Source organism: Ascaphus truei, chromosome 1 (genome assembly GCF_040206685.1).
Source record: "Ascaphus truei isolate aAscTru1 chromosome 1, aAscTru1.hap1, whole genome shotgun sequence".
In the NCBI taxonomy this organism is placed as follows: Eukaryota; Metazoa; Chordata; class Amphibia; order Anura; family Ascaphidae; genus Ascaphus; species Ascaphus truei.
In genome coordinates, this window is record NC_134483.1 from 452,581,813 (window position 1) to 452,590,478 (window position 8,666).

Below are 8,666 nucleotides of genomic sequence, written 5' to 3' on the forward strand. Positions count from 1 at the left end.
ACACCATTGCAAAAAACAAACAAACAAACCCTGCACCAGGTTTATCAAAGGGAAGAAAAATCTCATTGCGGCTTTTTGCGCCAATTTTTCCTCTTAGGAGGCTGCGACCAGAAGTGTAAACACAAAGGGGGCTATGCACTAAGCAGTGATAAGTCGTTTTAAGAGCGCAAAGTGCTCTTAGAATGTGAAGTTCCGCCGAGCGCTATTCACTAAGCCGCGCAAAGAGGCAGTTTGCGCTCCAAAACGGACTTTTTCTTGAAATTTTTTCAAAGTCCAACTTTGCTCGTACGATCAGCTGTTTCCGTTGAATCCAGCCCTTCTGCGGGATTGACTAAGCAACGCAAACAGATCGTACGTGAAAGTTGCGCTGAATAAAGCTGGTGATAAAAAAAGCAGGACTTAGGGCCTCATGCAGAGAGCAGCGCTATATAAAATCTCGCCATTTTTCGGAGAAAATCGCGCAAAAACAGCTGAAAATGGCGAGGTACGAAAAACGCGCCATTTTTTTTTTCTATTTATAAATCTCGCCGCGCGGCTGGCGAGAACCAACATCTCGCCAGCTTTAAAAATTTCCAAATTCAGAAAGGCGCGAACGCCATCTTGCGGCTGTTCGCGCCAATAACATGGCGAGATTTTCTTCAATTTGCTCCGCCAACTAAAGTTGGCAAGAAGCAGGAGCTCACCGGCCATAGGGAAAAAAAAAAAATGCGCGATTTTTTCCCCCCCCTTTCAGAAGCGCGCATCTCTCCCTTTTCAACTCGCCACACGCATTCATGCCAGAAATTGCGAATTTCGCCCATTTCTGCATATGGAGATAAAAACTCTCCATTAAATCTAGTTTCTCTTAAACTCTCCAATTATTTCTACCGCTGCTCTCTGCATAGGCCCCTTAGAAAAAAATCTTTGTTAACAATTTTGCATGCACAACACCAATACAACAGGCCGGCGGGTGTCCCCGGCTCACCAAGCGGGGGTCCCCGCAGGAGTGCGGGGGTCCCCGCGGGAGTCCTGAGGTACACGCGGGCCTGCGGTAACAATGTTGCGCCTCCAAAAATAATGAACAATATTAAGAACTAAATACACCCCCCTCACACATACAGTACAGTAATTGGCTAAATTACTATTATCCACATATGGATAATAATGCATTTGCCCATTGTAAATACATATAACTTTCAATAAATACAGTAAAAACATATTCCACTTACCTTTAACAGGCACCCACGATGAAGGCCGTTTTCATCCTGATCTTCATCCTGCCCATGACCCCTCCGATGCTGCAAGACATACACAAGAATAAAAATATCCAATGTAATGTCCCCAAACCCCTTAATCACCATTGCGGTTAATAACCGCTACAGGCATTAAAGAGTTAACCCACCCTCACCCACCACTCGGGAGGCCTACATACCCTCCCCCACTAACCCCCCCACCCTGTGAGGCCTAACCACCCTCACCCACTACCCACAAGGAAGGCCTACCCACATACCCTTGGGGCCAATACCCCCTCCCCTCACCCCCAGTACCCACAATAAAAACAACACACAGCCCCACAATAAGCATCATTCTATTTATTAAATACATTAGCCACCCCCTGTAGCCCCCCATAAATACATGATTTATTCTTTTACATACAGGGTTCATACCCCAGCCCCACGCGAGTCCCCGGTGGGCCCGGCGGGTCACCTGACAGACCTACAGGGTACCAGCAACTTGTTTCATACAGGTTCTGGAGGCCTGTTGGTGGGTCCCGCCAGGCGCCTTGGCCCACCAGGTGGTCTCCGCGGGTCACCGTGGGCCACTATTGGGTCCCCACGGTAGGCCGGCGGATGTCTGGGAGCCCCGGGTCAGACCCACAGGTGTCTGAGGGGCCTCGGGTGGTTCCCATGGGGGGCTGGGGACCCACGGGTGCTCACTACGGGTCCGCAGTGCCCCCATGGATGTGAGGCCACCGGTTCTTCCCCGCAGGTGTCACCCGTGGACCACGCAGCCTGGTACCCGTGAGATACCCGAGGATACCTCAGGTGGTCTCCAGAGGTCTCACGCAGAACCAAGGAACCAACCCTGAATGTAAAATAAATAAACCTGACCTATAAATTCTATACATCCCTCCCCCCCCACCCACCCAATACATACAATAATGTGCCAAATAACTATTATCCAGATATGGATAATAGATTATTTGCCCATTATTAAACACATAAAACATGCATAAATCAAAACATGAATTTTTAATCTTAAAATCACCACATTGCATGTTAAAATAAATCCAGCAGCCATTGTAAATATAACCCAAGAAACCAGCAGCTACACAAATGTATATGAAATGTCACACAATTGCATTGAGTGTGTACATGATGCAATTAATCTGTGCATCATGTAACACTATGCAAAATATATGTAACAATAAAATACACTATGAACAATGTCCCCTAACCACCAATGGCATCATGAAAATCAATTAGAAACTAACCAACATCAATACAATTAGCATCAATCAATTAATCCATTTCCTCAAACAATTACAATACAATACAAATCAATTATACAATTCCCTATTCAATTCCTAAAGCCAAACCATTGCCAAAACAATTCTAATTTAAAGTAACACCATCATTCTAATCTAAGTACCATAAAGAAGCCATTGCAATTAACCTGTAACTAAATACAAATTACATTATTCACAACAATGACAAAATAATGCTGATAAATACATTAGCCATACATGAAAAGAACATAAACATTAGCAAAACAATCAATTATTATCCCTGTATGTCTATCCATATCGATAGATATACATAAAATACGGGGCAATAATACAGCATAAAAAACAATGCATTTCCATACAAAATTCACATAGAATACACCCATTCAGTGTCTGTGAATGTATGTATATACATAGATACATTCACGGGCATTAAATGGGACAGAAAAAATAAAAGACATGAATAAAAAATAAAAAAAAACCTGTAAAAATAATAAACTTTTCTTTTGTTTACTCACCATTAGATGCCCACTCCAGGCGACCCGGAAGCACAGGAACCAATCCACAGGTAAACCATAAAATAATAAACCATAACAAATCCATGTCTGTGTCTTTTTCTTCTATTTGTAATCCTTCCCTTCTGTCTTGGGGTCTTCTTTTCTTCTTTGGGGTCTTTTGGGGCCTTCTCCGTCTTCTTCCGTCTTCTTACGCCACGCCCTTCTTCTCATCTTAGGAGGGGAGATGTTCCCTCCTCGGCGACTAGCTTCAAAATGAGGCGACATAGGCTTTTATAGGCCTATGACGTCACATTTTGCGCAAATGTTTCCCACGGTCCTGATTGGGCCGTGAAAAACATGTGATTTGGCCGAACAGAAAAAAAATTATGACGTCATTTAAAGGCAATGAAAGCACAGCCAATCAGAATGGCTGTGCTTCAATTGCCTTTAAGATGACGTCATGAAAAGAAAGATGACCGGTGTCAAGAGAGAGGGGATTTGGCCCGGGATTAAAGGGGTTACACCCCATTTGGCCACCCTCTACTCTCACCTGGGAAGCAAGGGGTTAACTGGACTGGGGTCCAGTAATGTGTTTTTGCCTTGCTTCAGCCATCCAACTGTTTATTCCCCTGTATAAATGTATTGTTTCTGTGCCAGTGTCTGCACCACACACACACACACACACACTGGGGCTTAAGGGGTTAATGAGCTGCAGTTTAGGAAAATACAAATATGTGGTGTCTTTTCAGAAATATCTGGGCTTCAACAGGCTTGATTGAAGTTGGGTGTGAAAAGTACAGAGGGGGTTTGGTGTATGTTAACACATCTTGCTGGTAGAGACAGCTAGGCCCATGTCTGGGGCATTGGGTGTGAAATCTAGCACCTGTGACAAATGTTCTTTACACTGGAGTCCCTGCTTCAAAGGATTTATTGACCAGGGGTTATGGGGGCCAGGGGTGCGGTTACCCAAGGAGATATCAGAATGCGTGACTTATTAAATATAAGAATACCATGAGATGTCCTCGGCTGAACGTGTTAAAAATTACATATTTGTAACCGGAGGACCGAGCTGCAATTAACGATTACAGACACATGATGTCTAGCAGGTCCTAAGAGACAGATATTAATATCTCTCTTAATTTTAGTATTACACAGTAATATTTAGTCTTATTGGGAGCGTCATGCATGCTGGAATGTATTAATATGTCTCGCGTGCCAGTAAGTGAAGTTATGAAGTTATTTAGATAGGAAAAGCAGTTTTTAAACGTCCTTGGGTGGGAGGAGTTTTACTCTGAGGGAAACTGTCAACCTCACCACTGATTTATGAGAGGGGCTGGGTTTAGGTTGTGTTCAATGGGAAATAATTGTATAAGAACCAGGCTCAGCCTATGGCTATTGTCTTTCGTGTCTTTTGTGATTTTCAAGATTGCTGTATGAACTGCTAGTCACGATTTCTGACTATTTCATCATTTCCATCTTAAGTGAGTGTCTATATTTTGTCTGTTATTTGTATAATCTGTTGTGTTCACCTTTTTCAAGGAATAAATTATATTTTATCATATCTAAGTCTCGTTCAGTTCAACCCAGCTATATTTGGTGTGTATTATTAATAGCCTGTCTCAAAGCTACCGTCACAGCCGGCCTCACATTGTACGGTAGCCAATCAGAGCGTGGGAAATACATCCCAACTTTGATTGGCTCTAGTACCATGTGACAGGCTTTCAATGACGTCACATCCGTTCTCCCCAAAGCCTCTGTCACATGGTCTACTAGAGCCAATCAGAGTAGGGATGTAGTTCCCACGCTCTGATTGGCTACTGTACCATGTGAGGCTGGCCATGTTTCTTTTCATGACGTCATCTTAAAGGCAATTGAAGCACAGCCATTCTGATTGGCTGTGCTCTCATTGCCTTTAAATGACGTCATCTTTTTTTTTTGTTCGGCCAAATCACATGTTTTTCACGGCCTAATCAGGACCGTGGGAAACATTTGAGCAAAATGTGACGTCATAGGCCTATAAAAGTCTATGTCACCTCATTTTGAAGCTAGTCGCCGAGGATGGAACATCTCCCCTCCTAAGAAGAGAAGAAGGGCGTGGCGGAAGAAGACAGAAGAAGATGGAAGAAGCCGGAGAAGGCCCCAAAAGACCCCAAAGAAGAAAAGAAGACCCCAAGACAGACGGGAAGGATTACAAACAGAAGAACAAGACACCGTTATGGATTGTAAGGGTTTATTATTTTATGGTTTACCTGTGGATTGGTTCCTGTGCTTCCGGGTCGCCTGGATTTCGGTGAGTGGACATCTAATGGTAAGTAAACAAAAGAAAAGTTTATTATTTTTACTTTTACAGGTTTTTTTGATTTTTAATTCATGTCTTTTATTTTTTCTGTCCCATTTAATGCCCGTTAATGTAGCAATGTACCTATGTATATACATACATTCATGGACGCTGATTTGGTGTATTCTATGTGATTTTTGTATGGAAATGCATTGTTTTTTATGCTGTATTATTGCCCCTGTATTTAATGTATATCAGTCTATATGGATAGACATACAGGGATAATAATTGATTGTTTTGCTAATGTTTATGTTCTTTTCATGTATGGCTAATGTATTTATCAGCTTTATTTTTTCATTGTTGTGAATAATGTAATTTGTATTTAGTTACAGGTTAATTGCAATGGCTTCTTTATGGTACTTAGATTAGAATGATGGTGGTTACTTTAAATTAGAATTGTTTTGGCAATGGTTTGGCTTTAGGAATTGAATAGGGAATTGTATAATTGATTTGTATTGTATTGTAATTGTTTGAGGAAATTGATTAATTGATTGATGCTAATTATATTGATGTTGCTTAGTTTATATTTGATTTTCATGATGGCATTGCTGGTTAGGGGACATTGTTCATATTGTATTTTATTGTTACATATATTTTGCATAGTGTTACATGATGCACAGATTAATTGCATCATGTACACACACAATGCAATTGTGTGACATTTCATATACATTTGTGTAGCTGCTGGTTTCTTAGGTTATATTTACAATGGCTGCTGGATTTATTTTAACATGCAATGTGGTGATTTTAAGATTAAAAATTCATGTTTTGATTTATGCATGTTTTATGTGTTTAATAATGGGCAAATAATCTATTATCCATATCTGGATAATAGTTATTTAGCACATTATTGTACTGTATGTGTTGGGGCGGGGGGGGGGATGTATGTATTGAATGAATAGGTCAGGTTTATTTATTTTACATTCAGGGTTGGTTCCTTGGTTCTGCGTGAGACCTCTGGAGACCACCTGAGGTATCCTCGGGTATCTCACGGGTACCAGGCTGCGTGGTCCATGGGTGACACATGCGGGGAAGAACCGGTGGCCCCACATCTGTGGGGGCACCGCGGACCCGTAGTCTGCGGGGAAGAACCTGTGGCCTCACATCTGTGGGGGCACCGCGGACCCGTAGTGAGCACCCGTGGGTCCCCAGCCCCCCATGGGAACTACCCGAGGCCCCTCAGACACCTGTGGGTCTGACCTGGGGCTCCCAGACATCCGCGGGCCCACCGTGGGGACCCAATTGTGGCCCACGGTGACCACGGAGACCCCCTGGTGGGCCAAGGCGCCTGGTGGGACCCACCAACAGGCCTCCAAAACCTGTATGAAACAAGTTGCTGGTACCCTGTAGGTCTGTCAGGTGACCCGCCGGGCCCACCGGGGACTCGCGTGGGGCTGGGGTATGAACCCTGTATGTAAAAGGATAAATAATGTAATTATGGGGGGGGCACAGGGGGTGGCTAATGTATTTAATAAATAGAATGATGTTTATTGTGGGGCTGTGTGTTGTTTTTATTGTGGGTACTGGGGATGGGGGGAGGGGGTATTGGCCCCAAAGGTTTGTGGGTAGGCCCCTCGTCTGGGTAGTGGTTGAGGGTGGTTAGGGGGTTAATGGGGGAGGGTATGTAGGCCTCCCGAGTGGTGGGTGAGGGTGGGTTAACCCCTTAATGCCTGTAGCGGTTAATAACCGCTATGGTGATTAAGGGGTTAGGGGACATTATTGTGATTGTTGTGCATGTTTTGCAGCACCGGAGGGGCATGGGCAGGATGAAGATGAGGATGAAGACGGCCTTCATCATGGATGCCTGTAAAAGGTAAGTGTCATATATATTGCCTGTATTTATTTTAATTTATATGTATTTAAAATGGGCAAATGCATTATTATCCATATGTGGATAATAGTAATTTTGCCCATTACAGTACTGTATATGTTAGGGGGCGGGGGGGATGTGTGTTGTTTATTGGGGGCAATTGTCCCCAATAAACATGCTTATGTGCCTTAACCCCTTCATTGCCTTAGCGGCTATCCGCTAAGGTAAGGAAGCTGCATTAATGTAAATTTTAATAATAGTGTGCGGGAGCAGGGGGTCCCCTGAGCTGAACCGCATTGGTTTCAGCCTCGGGGCTCCCCTACTTCAGGAGATACAGGCCCCTTTATGGGGTGCCGGTATCCCCTGCAGAATTTAAATGTCCCGGTCACGTGACGCGGGAGCTTTAAAGTGCAGGGGATACCGGCACCCCATAACGGGGCCTATATCTCCTGAAGTAGGTGGTCCTCAGACCTAAACCAATGCGGTTCAGGTCCTGAGACCCCCTGCTCATGTACACTATTATTAAAATTTATTTATTTGGTGTACGATCGCCTGTAACAGCCTTGCATGGAGATGGCAAATCTCCATACAAATGTTACATTCGGATTTTTCTATCAGGTAGCGTACGGAACTTAGTTCGATCTCAGAACATTTGCATTCATAACCAATTCTCCCTTCGAAAAATGGCCGCCAGGAATCATTGTATCCGAAAGCTCATTTTTGCAGCCCGCGCAAAAGCTCGAGCTTAGTGCATCGCCCCAAAGAATACGACGCTAATTTTCAGCCGCCAAAGTGAATGTTGCACCCTTGGGGGTATGCTAAAAGTATTCCTGCTGAGTTCTGGTCCCCACAGGGAGTTAAGGGGTTAAATCATGTTATGCCCTAGTTGTAACTAACTTCATGTAACTTATTTGAAGTAACCGATTCTATATTGCAAATCCCTCAGCATAGTGATTGGTTAGTTATTTCCTTCTAGAAGGTGCTGGACAGATGAACGTTTTAAGGGATGCTGTGGTTAAGTAGCTTCTTCTTTCCTGCCCAGCAACAGGGGTGGGAAGCAAGTTTATAAATGTTGGGGATTTGGATATATTCCTCGGATACCAGGAGGAACCAGAGGAGGGGGTCTCCAGGGCTCTCCCAGCTCTGTAACTAAGCAACTTTATTTGTTTTCAGAGTTAGGGCAAGTTCCCCCAGTATAAGGGGACCACAGAGACACAGGACTACAGGAATCCTGCTAAAGTAGGGAGTAGATTCTCACCGCAGGGCTTAAGAAAGAGATCTGGGTGAGTCTGCAGGGATTTATAGGAAGAAAGGTTCCAGTTCTGTCCTTGGCAGGGGAGACAGGCTTTCAAAAGAGCTATCCCTCTACAAACCTCATGGTTTGAATTTATAATTCATGAAAACCTGTGACGTTGTTGATCTGAAGTTATTACCTGTTAAATAAAGTTCAGCAAAAGTTCCTGACGCCCCCCATCTTTATTTCTAGGGTTACCAGGTGGCTTGTCCAAAAACACTGGACACAATGGTGAAAGGTGC